Here is a 20762-nt window from a genome sequence, read left to right as displayed (position 1 = left end):
AGTTTCTACATATGTATTATTTGATTTTTATGATTCATAATATTTTATCTTATTTGCCTCGAACTTTGTTATAAAAATGCATCATATATAAATAGCTCTAAATAAATAAATAACTCACATTAATGTGATTTACAATAATTTTTTATATATTATTAATTTCATTCGAAAGTATTAGATATTAACTAATTTTTCTCCTCTCGCGCAGAGAATATAAAAAATGTAAAAAATGACAATGTTTAATATACATTATCAGATTATTCATATTTATAAATAATAGTAATTTAACTTTTAATCTATAGGCTTCTGCTAATATTTGACAGAATTAAATTAAATTTACTCATTTAGTTGCGCGTTTTAACATTCGTCTTTTAGGATAATTGAGTAAATATTGTTATATTGTTTTTGGCCTTATGTTTAACCAACTATCGTTACTTGCTACAAAGTACAGCACTGACTTTAATAAATTGGTAGCCAAAAAAAGATTAACACATTATAAAAAAATTTTATTTTGGCAGTAGTAAAATTATAGATTTGAATGAAATTATGAATGAAATATAGTTTCAATTAATAAAATATTCAATTACGAAATTCCTTTCTGAGTATACATAATACACCAATATATTATATATATGAAGAGTTCTTTATATCAACTGCTTAATATTTAAGCAATTAGCAAAGATTGCTGTTACTGAAACTTTATTGCTATATGAAAATGATTATTGAATATATTATTATTCAACTTTTAACTAATAAATTCACTAAAATTAAATAAATATCCATAGTGGAACTTGTAAAAATTATTTCTATAAAGTTAACGTAAATATAACTAAAAATTTTAATTTAACAATTGCCAATTCACTTATTGAGTATTTTTTGACATTAATATTAATTCAAAAAAAAAAAAATTGTGAAAGGTTTGGAGTAAATTCTTCTCCTTTTTTTAAGTAATTTAATAATGTAATTATAGTATTTTAAACATTTAAGTAGCTTAAAAATTCATCAGAAAATAATTGCTTAGAATTGTCCGATGAAAATTTGCTATCGACGTCGGATTTCCTGATATCACAATGAGCGGGAACATCAGCATTGGGGAAAACACTATTTTGATGAGAAAATTGTTGCTTAGTGATGGCTCGTCTTATTCCACAGTTACTGTTAGTATTCCAAATATTTTTTGCATTAGGCAAATGGTTTACGTTGGAAGTTGAGTTGCACAAATCATTTGAATTGCGAATTGATTCTGTTGCATTCCAAATTTTGCTTATATTAGCGAATTGTGTAGGACCTTCAGTTAGTGACTTCAAATTACTAGTTGTATTTAGCGACTTAGCAGTATGATTTGTACAAGAACTACCATTATGCCACGTATCTATTTTTTCAAATTCAAATTGTGTTGAAGTTGAATTTGAATTTGATGAAAATGAGGTTGTTGATGAAAACGGTGAAGTTGGGTCCATGACATCAATATTGACTTTATTATTACAATTCTTGAGAATATTGCTAACTGGTGAGATTTGTGGTGACCATAAAGAGTCTTTACGGTTAATATGATTAATCTGTTTTGGTGAAGAGGTTGAAGCAGGACTTAGTGATGCTTGCGAGGTACCTCCAGTTGAGCAACCACTGGAAGTTGAGGAACTGTTCTCACAGCCCCACAATGCAGAAATAGCACCGTTTGTTTTATTTGCGTTTTGTGTAAGAATGTTAAAAGCTGATGGCGTCAACACGGGATTTTGACCCCAAAAACAATTTTTTACTTTCTTTTCATTCTCACTATCTGTTTTTAGTGATTCTCCTATTCCAGATGGTACATATGTAGTTATAGTTTTATTTTGCAATATATTATTTCCAATATTCTTTATACCACCAATTTCTGTCAAAATTCTGTCCCGTTTACTCTCTACTAACTCTATATTTTCGTGCATATAGTGTTGCCCTTGGTTGTGCAATTCCGCAATACAGAAATATTTTTTATTTATGTTTTCGTCACTTTTAGATGTATTCTCTAAACTATATTTTATAGGCAGATTTGTTGGCATGTGTTGTGAAATGGCTGTATTTGCAACATGAGGAAATATTTGATTTATTGTGGAAAACTCAGATATCGAGATATTGGATAAAGCAGAATCTACATCACCAATTAATGATGTAAGTGCTGTCGAGCGATGATGTTGGTTTTGTTGTTGTTTTACCTGATTACAACTGTTATTCACGATTTTGGTAAAATATTGTTGATGAATTTGTGCATGGGGATGTGAACCAATCATATCTGGATTGACTTGTTGTTGAAAAGGGGCTGTATAATCAATATCAGGATTAAAAATTAGAAGTCTTTTAATTTCATCATTGTTTTCATTTTGCTTTCTAGTTGGAGTATTCATCCTGACGCCGTTTGGCATCATTGTTAACTTTGAAGACTCCAACGAATCCTCATGTTATGCGAGTTGTTGTTGTCGACCAATGTTATGCTTAGTAAAACAGAAACCTAAAGGTTTCACAAAGTGTGTATCCTGAGTAGTGCAATATGGACAAGTCACACTATGCGAGTAATCACTGTAAAAATTAAGTCGTTGTTGCGGATGCAGTAATAATTTGAAGCAATTATTGCACTATTGATAAAAATGGAAACAAGTGAGTTAAGGAATATGTTGTAATTAATATGTATTAGTGACGATTTATTAGTGACGAAATTCGAACACAAAAGCTAGTCGCGTTTTAAAGTAATCACATTTTTTTTTATTTAGTATTTATAACCATGTTAGCACAAAACAAAATAATTTACATTAAACCATAACTAGTTTCAACAAAATTCAATTTAAAAAAATACAAAGTCCTTCAAAATAGTATCTACAAATTTATTTTTACCTTAAGACGTTCAGCACAACACGGCATAGCAGCAAAAATATCATAAGCATACATGGTTCCTAATACTAAATTCGATCCATTCCAAATTTCGTTACAAAACCTAAAACAATCACAAGATACATACATATATTAGTACAGCATAATTTTGAAAAAATTAAAACAACAAAAAATACCTGCAAGTAATAACACGATTCATGGAAGTACCATCTAAACAAGTCATGCAGACACATGTCAAATAAAGTGAACGGCCTTCGTATTTAACCTATATAGAAAATAACAAAAAAAAAAATTAATTATTGTTAATAATTTAATAGAATAAATCTAAATGTCAATTATTCTAATATTAATGTTTTAATATATACATATCAATAACACCTGTTTTAGATTCTTAACAAAAATATTTCGAACCTACGTCTATAAATTGTACAAACGATTTATATGCTTTGTAATTAGATTTAGATTTAATTATTTATAATAATATATTATTTATTACTATTATTATTATTATTATTATTATTTTATTATTTATTGATTCAAAAACTCATACAGCACTTACAAAAATTTTAGAATTTTACTTAAGATTTTATTTGACAATAGCATATTTGTTGTGTGTCATATTAGCATACAAAAAGTGGTGTTTTTTATTAATATTATAATTCATATAAATTCATCAATAATTAATCTTCTGTTAGAAATTTGCACAGGTTATAAATATTGTTACCGTTTAACAAGACTTTAGCTTCTTCGGACAGAAGTGCTTTACAAAAAAAAAATACGTCTATGTTCTCTGAAAATTGAACATACACCAATATCATGACATATATTTTCTATTTCATAACGATTACACAAAAATCAATCACGTTAAGAAATAATAAATAATATAATATAAGTTATATATTAATCGGTTTTACACTTACTTCAATACAGCTAGAGGAATGTTGCTTGGGACTCAAAAAAAAAGAACCATCGATTAATGGGTACCGATCGAAAACTAACATTGGTTCTTCACATAGTATACAGGAAACTCTACTCATTTGCGATTGAGCTAATGATGACAGTATAAAAAGACGGGTTTCATCATTTCCATGATTGCCTTCATCTTCAATCTGAAAAAAAAATATTTAAAAATTTCAATTTTTAATAAAAATTATTATAAAGTTATAAAAATATTTTTGTATACATTATTTTATTATATAAAGCATTTATTTTAAACAGAATAAAAAATTATATCTAATAAAACTACAAATGTTATAAATGCCATTTCTTTTCAACTTTTAATTGTAAAAAAGACAAATATTCTTTATTTGGGTTTCCGTTGAGTAAAGATTGTAGAATCTTCCCATTAACTTACATTTGGTGATAAAATGGGTTCAACTGCAAAAATAAAAACAATTTAACACGCTGCTAAATAAACAACAAAAAGCCAACATTAAGAAGCGATTGAATGACGCTGTATAAAGTAATCAGTATTTTCATAGATAGGAAAGGGTGTGCTTTATCACAAGTGAAAAACAAACAATCATTCTTGAAATGAAGTCACAAAATTAAATTCGCAGATTGTGGGTGGAAACGATGATGTTGTGTATGAAATGTGCTAATACTGCACACTTTCACTTATAGAATTGTGTGCTTTCTTTAACTGCACACTCAATTCGATTAATGAATGTTTGCACTAATTTGAAAGCTATGCGCTCAAACAAATAACAAGAATAACTCTTCATGCACAAGTATAAGGAAAGCAACCGGGATTAACTAAAGCAATGAGTTTTTATATAAGCTAGAAAGGCGTACAAGTAAATATTCAATTATTTAAGATCCTTATTGCGTGTTTAGTAAAGTTCTAAAACTGTGAAACAAATATGTCCGTATACTGTTTTCCAAATCGAACAATACCTCACAAAATCCACCTACGAGTCTGTAAATAAATGAACTGATTAATAAGAAACAATTGCCAGTAACTAAATAAAATTAATTATTTAAATAAATTAACTTATGAATATTGACACTAAAAAAAATAGTACATTTAAAAGTTTTTGAGGTAAAAAAAATTGTCAACGTATTTAATCAATAATTTTAACAACCTTTTTTTTTACATTTGTAGTACTTAAAAGTGAAACATATTATAAACTAGTCTTAAAAGTAAAAATACGTGTATCTAAACTAGTTGGTATAAAATTGACTCAATGAGATAACGTATATTTAACAAATAGTAGTTATAATTAAAAACACAGTCTACTGATACTAAAAATATGAAAGTTGTAAGCTTCATGGCACTTTCTTGGACAGAAAATATTTTCATTACAAAATCAACTTACTTTTTAAACATTATCAAGTTTAAAAAGAAAAGAACAAATTTTGGAGAGCACCAGTTGATACCATCAGAAATATAGATAATCGCTTCAATTCACTTTGAAAATGACTATAACAATTACATATTTTCAAAGTGTTCGAGGATAACTATTATATTGCATAAATAACTGAAAATAGCCGCAAATATTTACATTAAGAATTGAAACAAAAATATTTAGCCAGGATGAAAACAATAGATACAACAACAATTCTCTTTAAATTTAGTTAGATTTGTTGTCTTTGTTACTATTCGAATAAGCAAGTTTAAGTAAAGCAATGTTTTTTAGGATAACAGTAAGTTTATTTTTTATTCTTTAATTTCACAATTCATGCAGTTTAGATATTCACATTAATTATACATCAGAACACACAAAAGTCAAAAATGTTACGTCAGTGTCGCCACTTTCATATATTTTTTTTGTATTTTGGTAAAATACTACAAAAACAGTATGCCTTAATACGATAATTTGGTAATAATCTTCACTTTCTAGTCTAAGAAAACTTCTCTCACAGTGCCCATTTTAATCAATAAATTCAGGATATCAACGTTAAACAAGCCACAGCTCTTAGGTGTCATACTGGATAGTATGCTTGCGGTTGGTTGAAAAGTTCTAACGACGTGTTTCCAGGCTTGAACATAATAAGGCAACCTATTGCGGTCTATGCTGCATCAGTGTGAACCGCAATTTTTCAAGACCCACTATAAGGTTTTCCAAAAAAAATCAAAACACAGCATTAGCACTTTAATCAACCACATGTGACAAGGTTTTCTTCAGATAATATATCATCACTTTTGAAGTTATATAACAAATAGATGGAAAAATGTATTTTGCGTTAATTTAGGTTGAGTTAGCGTTTCATAAAATTTATTGTAATCAAATTTTAAAAATATACATAAATAAATTTTATTTATACAAGTATTTTGTCAAAAGATTTTAGTGACAATGTAAAATAGTTTAAAAATTTTTAATACACAACCTTCGTTTATAATATGATATGTAACACATCTCGAAATTTAACAAATCTCTTAGAGCTGTTGCCGAGTTTTACACAGAAGACAGTATTTTATTAATTTTTCGAACACGGCGTTGACTGCCTAGTGTAACCAGCTAGCTATGCTCACATGTCTGTAATATGAAATAAATTTCAAAAAAGAAAATAATTTTCAGTTTCAAATTATTCTTACTTCCAATATTATCGAATTTTGAAACAGTAACGGAAATTCGGAAATTATCTGTATTCATATAGATAATGATTTATAATACAATTAATACCTACAATTTAAAAAATATTATCATTATTTCTAAAAAATAATTACAATACAAAAAAAACATATAAACAATAAATTATCCGCCATTTGCTCATTGGTAAGATGAGTTAACAATGTAAAAACTATGCGTAACTTTTTATTTCTCTTCACTGTACTGCACTGCTTGTGCTCAAGTACGTACTAATAGCCAACATTAATGGAACAAGTATAGGAGAAAAAATTTAAACGAAAGTTTAAACAGGAATAAGTAGCAGACACAACAACACAAAAGCAATAGACAGGTCAGATATAAAAGTTTGCGTTTTATGAATGAGTCAATGACATTTCCTGCAGTTCACTAGTAATGGATTAACGAAACGCCCTTATTTGAAATGAGAACACAAAAGTTAACGTTAACAAATATTTTGCATTTCTATTTTAAATCAATCATTGAATATTGTAAAAACAGCAATTTCGTATGGATTTTTATTTATAATGAAAGGAATGGAATAAAATTTTCGCTTAACTTTTTTATTTATATGTATATATATAAATAACTTATTATTTTGCAACATTTTTAACCAAAGTTTTTTATTCATTTAAGAGACTTTTTCTGTATACGTCATTCAAAGCTACGAACCTACTGCTTTTATCAACAAAAATTCAGAAATTTATATACAAAAAAAAAACCAGACTCGGTTCCTGAGTACTACGTTGTCATCGTCATCGTTGATACAATGTTCTTCGTTTAATATGGCAGACGACATATTTTAGACTATTTAGAATGAGATAAATCCGCTCAATACTATTCAATTTAACACCTTTCGTCAAAATGGACTACACTTTTCTGAACTTTTTCCAGTTTAAGAAATACTCAATACTCGAATCTTCACATATAAAACTTTATTCGTATGTCCCTACAAAACACACAATGTATATTAGCAAGCTCTTTGAACTTACTAAACAACTTATAGTTGTGGAACATAAATTTTATTCTTTAAAAGTAGATTCGAATCTAGGAATTTTCTATCATATTTTTTTCCAGTTTAGTGGACAAAGACTTCAATTTCGTTGATAACAGATATACGATCCTGAAAATTAAAAAAATGTTGCATCTAAAAAATAAAACTAATAAAACAAGCTTTCGCGTACCAATTATTGTATTTATGGCAAGTTTATTAAACCATACAAATATTGTAGTTGTTCCCCACTGCAAAAACGACAAGTAGAGCAATACGGAATACGGATAAAACTGAAAACGAAAACCATAGATAGCAATCGAAAGGGTACTGACATTTTACGCAAATGAAGTGAAGCAGCTGCCAACTATGCAAGCTGCTGAAATGTGTGAATTGACACGCTTTTAATGATTATATACGCAGTGGAAAATTTATCGACGTAGTTTAACACAAACGCGATTCGAAGGTAGGGAACGAACTGTTTATAATTACATTTTTAAGGCTTTGAATAAAGGCATTTAAAAAAATGCAAAACAAAGACGCCATTTGTTAAACAAAATAAATATTTTTAATTTAATATTTAAAATTAATATGTACATACATATATCTTATTACAAAATTATGTCCATCTAAAATATTTCTGAAACAAACTATTTGCAGGTCGTATGTATTAATAACAAATCCAAGTCTGTGTGAATGCAGTAGGAGGCAAAGCAACTTTAAAAACTTGCATATTTATACCCGAAAGTAAGAAAATATATGAAAACGCATGTGTCACTGATGCCTTGGATGTGAAACATGTATAAAGTAAAAATGCAAGTTACACAAGGCAAATCTATTATAAAACCCATACATATATATAATGCGTTTGTGGATACACTTTATTTATTTGTAGGGTTAGCGTCCGCAATAATATCTGACATTAGATTGCGATGGCGGCCAAATGACAACACCCGATGCAGCTGAGAAACGCAACAAGCAGCGTTTTTAATGGCATGTACGAGTGGTTCAACGTTTAGGCGTTATAGATGCCGACTGTGCTGTATGAAACATGCAAGTCAGTAGTGCCAGACCTATGTAATAAACTGAAAATTTTATTATAATATTTTAGCTGTTATCTATCCTTTTCAATTTTGCATTGTAGTAATTTACTCTATAATCTTTTAACAAAATAAAAGTTACAAAAAAAAAAAGAATTAACCGCTTTCAAATGAAATTCAAATCGTATCATATACTCATAAGCTGTTTCGAATGTTAACGCTCAGTTATTCGGAACGTAACGTAACATCTTAAGTCAAAGCGAAATACACAAGTGTGGTTGGGTATGCATTTCGCTAAGGCTTAAGTTCGAACGGTACGTACCGAATAACTGAGCCTTAAAGCAAAAAGGAAGGGGAAGGTTGTTTTATTCGAAATGAAGTGTGATAAAGAAGAAGCGAAGAGGGTACAGTGTTTACATTCATTACTGTTTATTAACAATGCATACAATTTTATACATATTATATATAGAAGGTGTTTTCTGCGAATGCCGAGTAAATTCCAAAGACTTTTCTCTCTCTCTCTCTCTTTGGGTTCAAGAAAGAAAAAATATTATATGGATTCCGTGGATTCGTTTTCAATACATATTTTAATAATAATATTAATAAATTAATATCTTAAAAACGATTTATATTACTTAAGTTGTATAACTTTTAGCCCATTAAAAATTTCTTAATTTGATACATTAAATATTTTTAAATGTATGGGCATAAAAATTATAACGATTCAAAATGAATTTTTTTCGAATATGCTTGATTATTTGAAAATTTTTTGGTTTGATTTTTGGTCGTTTTGGATATATAATTTAAACACTTATTTTTAAATAAACACTTTAAACATTGCTTTGGTATGATTATTTATATACCAACGGCTTGTTATTTGTAATGATGCGCGACATGAATGTTTTGTCAAAAAAAAATTTAAAAATCGTCGACATAGCAAATTCGTTGACGGTATTAATTGAAGATTCGCTCCACTAAGTTGAATGAATACTTTCATCCTTCTGTCACTAATATAACAAAATTATTAGATTTTAGGATAGCACTCATATTTTTATAAAATGAGATGTAGAATTTAAAATAAGATTAAAACTGTAAAAATTCTGCACTATTTTATAATTGATGACATTAATCATTATGTAAATGATCCTATGCTAATTACCACAGCATACTTCAGTTCTTTATTTCATTATTCACAAACGCTATTTGTTAGTAGTCTAAATATTTAATGAAGAATATTTTCTGAAAATGTTTCAAAAACTAATCTGAAAGACCTTAAAAACATGTCATACAAATGAGTACCTAAACCGTTTGATATGTAAAACGATAGCTTTTAAGTTTAAAGAGTTGGCAATTGTGTTCGTCTCAATACGGAATTTGGATTTCAACGAAAATATACTCAATCGAAGTGGTCTGGATCTATGTGTATGTGATTTTTTTGTAATAATAGCAAATACGATGCTCACAAATTGGATTCAGGTAGGCATTTTATTTCAACAAAATCAACAACATTATTACATACACATAAATTATACAGCACACACAAGTTATTATATACATACCTCAAGTTATTTATAATGAGTCACTTATTATTTTCAAAGCGAATAATCCTTAAAGCTAACAAAATTATTCAACTAAATATTAATTCAAAATAATACAAGAAAATGTAAACATTTTTTTAGATATTAATGAGGCTTAAATTTAAAATTTTTAATGACAAGCCTAGGTATCAAATAACATTACTTTGTATATAACCATGAAAATTGTATTTTGGTTTCGATACATTTTTAAACCCTTTTGAATATTCTTATTTCTATTCTTACAGGGATTTGACTCTGCAATTTGTATTTTTAATTTATAATTACAGCCAAGTGGAAATTTTAAAGTGCAATACAGAAAATTATTTTTTATTATCGATAATATTTAATAGGATTATATATATAATTAGATTAATTTTTATTTGCATTTTTATCATTTTATTTACGTATTACATTAACAAATTTCATAAGTTCATTACATGTAAATGATTATTTTTTTCTTATTACTTATTTTAGAGGATTTCTCTTCCGTTTATGTAATGGACATGATATAATAGATAGCCTGATATTTTATTATTTATGTTTTTTCTTTATTACTACAATATGTATGTACAATATGCTATTTTAAAAACATTTTTTGTTAATGGTCATGGACCATTACGTTTTTTGTGATATTTCACATTAAACTCTAAAAACGTTAACGAAGATCTTTCGGTATTCGTCGACTGTGGATTACTCGAGAAACTGTTTCTCTCAAATTATTTTATTCCATAGCATGTGTAGGTCCTATCGGACCATTTAAAAAAAAAATAGAAACGGATATATCGTTAAGTGAGTAGTGCGTTTTATAAACACACAAAATAATGTCGAATTGCTCCATAGAATAACATATATATTCTATTAAAGATATATTTTAGCCTAAGCGCTCACAAAAACGTTACTAGATTCATCGCTCATTAAATAACATTCGTTTGACAAAAAGTCTAAGGTAGGTAGGTTTCGGTTACTTTCATACCGAAACGTCAGATGGCACCAAACAACAATCAGTGTTGTCAAGGATCAAAATAATAATTGTGACCCTCGTATTAATGATTTGTACTTATGCGTTTTAAGTAAACGCAGCTCCAAACCTAAATAGCTGCAATTCGGTGCCAAAAATATAATACTGTGAGCGATAAATCATAGTCGTGAATTGGAAAACTATTTTTTTTAAAGACGCAGTACATTATTAACAAATAATTATTGTTTTCACATAATATTTTTAGCAATACTTTTAAAATTATATATATTTTTGTAATTAAATATAACAATTTTACATCTTCAGTTTCAGCAATTACTTCTTCATTTTAGATGAATTTCTTATCTGTGAGCATTTTTTTGAGATCAGCGAATAGCGAGTAGTCGCTGGGGGCTAGATCTGGACTATACGGTGGAAGAGGAAGCAATTCGAAGTGTAATTCGTGCAATTTTGCTACCGTTTTTATTGACTTGTGACATGGTGCATTGTCTGGGTGAAACGAAATTTTTTTCTTCGCCATATGCGGTCGTTTTTTCACAATTACTGTTTTGAAACGATTCAGTAATGCCGTGTAGTAGTTACTATTGATGGTTTTTCCCTTTTCGAGATAGTCAATGAAGATTAACCATGTATATCCCAAAATACTGAAGCAATAACCTTCCCAGCTCACTGTTGTGCCTTTGGACGCTTCGGACGTGGTTTACCGGCTACAGTCCACTTAGATGATGATCGTTTTGATTCCGGAGTGAAGTGATGGATCCATGTTTCATCCATTGTCACATATCGACGCAAAAAATCTGTAAACACGTGTAAACATAGCTAAACACTGCTCTGAATCATCAACACGTTGTTGTTTTTGATCAACTGTGAGTAAACGCCGCACCCACTTTGAAAAGATCTTTCTCATGGTCAAATGTTCATGCAAAATTGTAACACACTACCTTCTGATGTATTTACGGTCTCAGCTATCTCACGCAATTTCAATTTACGATTAAATATAAACAATTTCTGGACTTTTTTAATGTTTTCTGGAGTAACCACCTCAATTGGACCAGAACGTTCGATGGAGCAGAGACACTTTTGAAGCTATTGCTGAAATACTTGTACAGTATTTTTTTTTCATCAAGAAGCAATGATAAATTAACACACGAAATTTTTTTGAATCCATTGTTTTGAAAATAACTAAAGTAGCTTCACTTACATTGCTGTAACTTTTGTTGACTAATCGAAATGTCATGAAATTTTACATATAGTCTTTTGAAGGTTGGTTCTTCATAAACGTCAGATGGATTTAACAATAGCGCGCCATCTGTGTGTCAGTCACACGACTTATTGAATGATGAGTTATATGAACAAAAAAAGAACAAGTTATATATTCAGATGCACTAATAAAATTTAACAAATATATTGATATACACATAGTGAATTTGATAAAAGTAGATAATATGGTATAATTAATAAAAACAATTAATATTACATATAAGCAAGATACTCTGGAACGAACCGTTGTATAACATTTTAGATTTTTCTTCATTAGAAAAATTTGGTGTCTTCTTGTCCACGCATAATCTTTTTCTGCGAAATCACTGCTGAATGTGGATAAAAAAAAACTAATCTAGTTTGCATATTTACAAACAGATATTGTCAAATATATTTGGTTGAACGGATCAAGAATACATAACTTATAAAATCTTAAACATCACATTCATTACGTTACAAACATTTTGTCAGTCTTAATATACTCGTTTCTATTTGGGTGTATTTGGGCGTACAAAATAACTTTGATGTCTGAAACAAATACTGTGTCCACATGAAAACAACCATTCATCAAGTTTTTGTTATATGTAGAGATAATTTTTTATATTAATTCACCCTTAATATTAAATATTTATAAAATCTAGAAGTTAATATTGTTACCAGGGACATTAACAGTTCGTATAAAAAAACACTTCATTATTGAAATATATTGTATTTAATTTTTCGAATTAAAATTTTTTTTACTGGAAAAAATAAATCACCATTTATCAATATGTCAACTTATTTCTTTAAAGTAATTTGAACCCAACCAAAATTATAAACAATTTTTCAAATTTTTTATTTTTAGTGTTAATTATTATCAAAAATTATTTTATTTAAAGTCTCATTTTTATTTATCATCCCCTTTTATAATGACAATGAGTACTACTCATTATTAAACTTTACTTTAATAGCTTAAGCATTATTATGATACATAATGATAAACTTATTATATTTTTGTACATTTAGCAAACATAAAATAGGACAACCTTAACGCCGTCTAAATACAAATATTTTAAAGTATAATAAAATTTAAATATTGATCAATGCCGTCAATACAATAAAAAAAATACTTGAAATGAAAATACGGTTTCATATACTTATTTTTATGGCGCATAGGTGTATTATACATATATAAAAATGATTTCGATTTTTTCGGCATGGGTTAGTATCCTATGTCTCGTGTTACATACAAATATTCGAAAGGACATTAAACTTTGCCTTATGCAGTGGAAGTGGAAGTGGAAAGACTGCAAAAGTTGTCTAACAATAATGAGAGAACCTAACATGCGCAGAACCTATCTGAAGCCTAATTAGGGATGCATATAAGAGAGTACGTGCCTAAAAGCTTCTTTTAAAGCTTTTTGAACGTATAAAAGTATATATATATTGCAAATAAAAAATGAATGAACCATACTAAAAACGCCGGCTGTTGACTAAGAAAAACATTGCAATGAATACGTACACTCTTTAAAAGTAGAATCAACTCTGCACAAGTTGTGACCATGGCAATGGCCGTGGCCATGGCCGTGAAAATTCGTTGCTCTTTACGATTATAAATCGTATATGTATATATAAATACAACAACAAACAGTCAAAAACTACCGATATTTTAGCTATGAGAGTCTTAAATTGTTAGGTATACTAAGTGCAGTGTATGAAATAACTATATATTCTTTTTATAATATATGCATTAAAATATTTTATTCATAACTGATTCCTAGTTGGTAGTCTGTGACAAATATGTAATATGATAATTAAATCAAATTAAAGACAGATAATATCAATCCTTTTAATAATACTGGATTCTAAAAAAATATTTAATTTTATTCTTGCATATATTGATTTAAAAAATTTTTTTTATATTGCAATGCGAATGAAATTTTATGGCCGTATTTGAACTTCCCATTTACATAAGAAAGAAGAGGACTTCGTAATGTTATATCGGAGCATTTAATAAAGTTTTTGAACCGTAGATTGCGAAGTAATAAGACGCGAAGTAATAAGATTGATGAATATAAAATACTAATATTTTACTTACATATTCCAACATATACATATAGCAAGATTTTATATATTTAGTCATACATTGTATATATATAGTTATTAGTAGAGTAATTATATATAACTCTACTAGTAATTATATATAACTCTACTAATAAGTTGTCATATATTCTAATAACTTGAATTAAATATTTTTATTTTTTGAATATTAGTTACTAAAAAAATTGTTTACAATAAATATATTACATGTGAGCATTACTTTTATATTTTACAAACCAGAAAAATCAATGATAAAAAGCATAATTGGAACGGATTAGTTCTATACAATATATACATATATTAAAATATCAGTTTTATCTAAATAAATAGAAAATGTTCACAGATGGTATTTTCAATTAATAAATATCGACCTCGTAAATCAAATAAGAAACTTCACAAATTAACTTATGAAAAGAAATTAGACTTAATACTTCGACAATAAAATTGAAAATAGTAATTTCATTATTCGTAAATAAAACGATTTGAAAATTAATTGTTTACATAATGAGAAGGGAGCAAAACGATGCGTTTTTTGAGAGCTTAAATATAAATCCAACGTGAATTTCAAAAAAGTGGTAAGACATATGGGTAACGCTATAAAAGCAAATAGCACTTTTGATTTTGTTAATTAGAGCTTTAAAAAAACATCGTCTTTCAGATATATTGTAAAGGGGTAATATTAAATTTTGTGAAACATTTTTAAAAAGAATATATGCGGATGAGTTACACAATTAATGAAATTAAAATAACAAAAAATACATATGAATGTAATTTTTACATATATTATTAGAACTTAAGGCTAATATATATAATATTAGGACTTACCTTTACTTGATAGGAGTTAAGACGTGTTTTTGGTAATAAATTAAAGGATGAAAAATCCAATCGGCGAGAAAATATTCCATTACAACCAGAAGTCGAACTAAAGGTAGCAAATAAAAATTAGTTATAACAGTTATTTATTTTTTTATCAAAAATAACTTAAATTCTATAATATAACATTAGACAATTAAGAAAAAAATATGCATAAAATTATAATTATAAAAAATTACAGTAACATTTATTTTTATGAATTCTTGTAATTTGGCGTCTACAGTGCCTAGACTTTGATAGGATTTTTATGTTAGAATACAAATACGTATTGTTTTCAAATTCCGTTTGGGAACAATAATTTCTATATTTTAAGCAGGATATAGACGATACTACATGTTTATAGACAAGGTATGTGTGCTACCAAATCGCACCATCTATATTCAAGTTTTCATACCAAATTTCGGTCTGAGACATGTATGCGGTAATATTTAAAACTGTTCAATTATTTGTTAACTCTGCACACATGTCTTCTTGTGTATATCGAAATCGGAAGACTTCTCATAATTTAAGAATTTTGATGAGCGTCGGACTAGCAAAGATTGCGGAAAAAAATTGTAAAATAACTGAAAAAGTTGTAGACATTTATTTTCTTTAAATGAAACAAATTTGAAAAAAAGTGCTACAAACAATTATTAAAGAAGTTTATATATTTTAAAAATTATTTTGTACTAAAAACATTTTTTAAGAAAGTTTTTATATTTTAAAAATTATTTTGTGAATAAAAATATTAAAATGCAACATTTTAAACAATTAAATTAAAAATAATTTTAGTTTTAAGAATTATGTTTAATTCTAAGAAATATGAAATCTTTATAATTTGAAATAAATAAAATGTTGCTGTTATCATCTCTATTCTTTCCGTTTCGATTACTATTTTGCACTCTTATTTGCTCCGCTGTTGTTCTGAACGCTGTAGAAAATAAATCAAAATGAAGTATGCAAACCTTGTTTCAAAGTGTATAGCAAAGCGCATACTTGAACTTCATACTTGGTGTGCAGATATATAGCATCGTCTATATCATGCTTAAGTGAAAAAATATGTTTGCAGAAATTTTGCCAAAAACTTACCAGTGTAAACGTTGTGTAGCAAATACGCAATTGTTTAGGTTTGAAGAAATTTACAGTATGGCAACACCTAATTCTTCAGAAAGAATAATAAAAGCACACACAAAACAATTGACAAAACGAAATGCTAAAAACACTAAAAGAAAAAAACAATCACAAAAATACCAAGAAACAAGCAAAGCATTCAAAAATTAACAACAATTTTGAGATATTACAGAGCACATAACGACTTTTTGTGTATAGTTTTGAAAGAATAAAAGCCAAAATAAGTTTAATATTATAGACAACTATATAACAGAATTCTAGAATTTTAACTTTAAAATCGTTACTATGTTGGATCGTTAATATCTCAATATAAGATTTAATTCCACAGAAGAGCATAAGAGAGAGGGAGAGAATAGATCAAGTGAAACTGAAAGCAAATATTGAGTAAGAGAGAATACCACTTTTGTTTTCGTTTTTTTTTATTAATCATGACTTTGTTTAATTTCAAAGGCACTGTATTCTTTTCGTCTTATGAACTGTTAATATATAAGCAATATGTACTCCACATACACTTATGGTAGATGCGTTTGTATTTATACATATCTATATATATATATATTCATCGCTTACATCATTTGCAGTTCATATGTGTATTTTATACGTAATATGCCATTTCCATTTCATAGCTCTAAGGAATCTTTATTTATTTCATATGTTCTTTATTTATTTCATATGTTTAACAAAATTTTGTACCGTACATTTTTTTTTGTACCTTATGTTATATATATACATATATATATATACAATATATATGTAATATTTATGTAATTTAAACTATAAACTTGTATATATTGCAAATGCGTATATGGAATTATTTAAAGTTTTTGGCTCTAACAAAAACAAGTCATTTGAAATAATACTTGCTTTATTCTTATTTTTCCGGCTACTTATTATAATAAACTTTTTTAACTATTAGACACTAAAATTTAATCTGCGGTGAAAAGTATACAATTACTATCACATAATAATTATTTAATGTTTTAAATTAAAAATTAAGGTACACAATTTAATAGTTATATAAATAAATATTTATTTTTGATTATTAATATTTTATATCCTACTTTATTATGCATAGATATATTTTCTTTTATTTAACAAATATAAATTTGTTAATTTTTATTGGCAATTTCTAAAGATGTTTTATAAAATCTGACGAAATTTTAAACATTACAGGTACTGCATAAAAGAAAATGTGTCTATGCATTATTATATGTATGTTTATATGAGAGTGTTTAAAACAAAGGTACAAGAGTATCTGCTCCATGAAGCCTTTTCAGTGCAGAAATTCTCTGAATAATTACACAAACATAGAATTATTTTTACAGAAAACTTTATAAACTTTGTAACTTAAGACCAAACAAAGAAAAGGAAAAAATTATATCGCTAACATAAATTATTTATATACATACATACATATAACATAGCATTCCTTTTAGATATGAGACTATTTTATCCACATAATAATAATATTAACAGAATTATTAAGTTTCTACTAACACGAGCTTAAAATTGTGATATTAAATATATGTGTATAGCTTTGCAAAAGAAATCGAAACAAATTATTTGAATCCTTAAACTTGTATAATACAACCTAACTACACTATCACGATATAGAAATATGCTACATTAAAAAAAAATTTGGTTTGTGAACTCGACACACCATTCCTTGCTAGAGGTTTACTTTACGCCAAGGTAAAGTATTGCCTATATATATATATACTAAATATTAAAGGATTGCAATAATACAAAATATGCACATTGTTACATAAAACAGATGAAGAATTATAATTGTTTAAAAAAAATTAACTATGTAAAAGAAAATGTAAATAAGCAGAATGTGCTTATTTAATGATGTTGATATGCAATGCATACACATACATTTGGTGATTACTTATTGTAATTCGAATCTTTTGACAACTTGTTTTTAACAAATTTTATATAACTAGTATACAATAAATGTAATATCGTTACTTATATTATTTATAGGCAATATTTTTGACATTTGACTTGGACTGATCTATGTTTTATTGTAACAAGGAGATATTTTCCAAACAAATAATTTAACTTCACTAACAGAGGAGCAAATTTTAAAACGTCTATTCAAAAAAAAATTTTTTTCTAATAAAATTGTTGCCAAACAACAATGCTTTTAATAAATGTTATTTATATTTGATTTGATCTAATTATTCTTTAAAATTTTACGTATTAGTTTAAGATTAAATTAAAACCAATAAAAAAAGGAAATAATAATTACACAAAAATAAAAAATTAAAAAACTTATATAAATATGCTTCAAAAGCAATTTCGTATTGCATTTTTTATATAACTGATTATCTTAATATTCATTTTTATTTTAAATGAATATTAAGAAATTGAAATTGTTTTTTTAACTGTTTAGTTTTGAAAACTTTTTTACGATAAAAACTTACCGAACGCGTTCTGAATATATCTCAACTTCTTTATTTTTCTGCTGTTGTACTAATTGCTGCTGATCAACTATATTTGTTTGCATTAAATCTGCACCATGTAGAGAGTGCGTTTCTGGACTTAGTTGAAGCAAAGATTGTTGTTGTGATTTCTGCTTAATCAAGACGGGTGTAGAGGAAGCGCTACTAGAATTGTTGAAATTAATAGCACAGTCTGCATAATTTATACCAGTTTTTGAGTAAACATTTTGCTGAAGTGACTGCTCATGTACTTGTTGACACTTTGGCAAAACAGAAATATCTTCACTGCACTGAGAAGTTGATGGCGATATTGACTCTTCGGTCGAAGTAATACTCTCAGAATTAGTACATAAATCTATTCCCAATATATTGCCATTGCAATTATTATTGTTAATAATGTTGTTTATTGATGCTAAAATATTTTGCTGGGAATGAATATGTGAAAATGTTTGATGTTGATTATTGTTGTTATGATTTAACCCAGACCCAATAACTCCAACTTTTGGATTAGTCACTAAATTGTTACTGTTACAATTAGTAATCACATTACTTGAATTAATATTACTGGTATTTTGAGCATTACCGTTACCAACTACGGATGCAACACAGCTACTGTCATCATATGATCCACTGTGTTCTTGTTGACCGTTCGTATGGTATGCATTTGTATTTAATGTTGATAGAGCCATCACTGCTTTTTGACTACGATTTCGTTTTTTCTTTTTTTTTTTCTCATCGTCATCATTGCAATTTTCAATGTTTGTCACACTATTTGTCAAGCGATTACTATTTGCAATACCATTTGTAAAGAGACTGTTTCCGATATTTTTGGTTACGTTAGCCAATGGCCAGTCTAAATCCTTTCGAATATGGCCTCTGCCACATTTACAAACACACGACTTGTTTATTAATTCGTACCCTTTTTTTGTCCACAAATTTTGCGAACGTTGCCTGTCAGACCAGCAACGAGCACGTCCGATGGATTTAAAAGTAGCGAGAATTGACTGCTCCCACGCATCAAAGCATTCACGATGCATATATTGTCCAACGAAGCAATTCTCATTATTGCATATTACACGTACGCATTCAATATGATCACCAAATGAAATTGAACTGTCAAGTCTTAGGCAATCACCGCTAGGATAGCAACAACGCAAAAATTGTTCTTTGTTATTAACATTTGAATTGTTAAAGTTATTGTTTGTGTTAACCGAGGAAGAAGTTGTTTGCATAGGAGACATGATTTTTTAACTATACTTCGTAAGTCTATTATTTAAACTTATCGTCTTTAGCTAAAATTGAAGCTCTTTACGTTTTACAAACATGCATATGTATATTGAAAACACTTAGCAAAACATATCCTTAACACTTTTTCATTACGTTATGAAAAAAATAGTGCATTTTACATGATTATCGTCATATATTGTATAGATTTTACAGCAAACTGTTTTTCCACACAATTTCAACAATTATTGCAAATAAATTTTTAATTCCGAAATTCTATGATTTTGTACTTTTAAATTTTTATTGCAATGTATATAAAATTTTAAAAAATAAAACTAGTTGATATGCGGTTTTTGTTTGAGATCTTTTCTAAACATCACTTTTATTAAATTCCGCCAACAAACACTCAACACAACTTCGCACTTCACAAGCTCAATACTAACTAGACGAGACGAAATTATTTTCAACCATCCTTGCTTTCAGCAGTTTTTTTTATAACTCTCTTCAAAAAGAAAAGAGAGCCATAAATTGTCAACAATACAACGTCGATGGCGTCAGCAGACAGTTTCATATTGTATCGCTTATATTGATATATAGTAAGTTACTCTCCTCACCCTTATATTGTGGGTTGAATCAGTTTTACAGTATCACTTCATTGAATATTTTATATGCTCTGGCGGCAAAACATAATATTTTCAACAAAACCAATCTACTATGCCTACGAATTTCACAGTAAAAGTAAAATAAGTCAAAA

At 27.6% G+C, this 20762-nt stretch overlaps 1 pseudogene; it reads right to left on the bottom strand.

The window, feature by feature from the left end:
• Nucleotides 1-937: 937 nt before the first annotated feature.
• On the bottom strand, nt 938-20285 carry LOC119677327 (annotated as a pseudogene).
• Nucleotides 20286-20762: the final 477 nt, after the last annotated feature.

Source organism: Teleopsis dalmanni, chromosome 2 (genome assembly GCF_002237135.1).
Source record: "Teleopsis dalmanni isolate 2A chromosome 2, ASM223713v2, whole genome shotgun sequence".
Lineage (NCBI taxonomy): Eukaryota > Metazoa > Arthropoda > Insecta > Diptera > Diopsidae > Teleopsis > Teleopsis dalmanni.
Note: the sequence above shows the minus strand (reverse complement) of the source record. Positions and strands in the feature narration are given on the sequence as shown.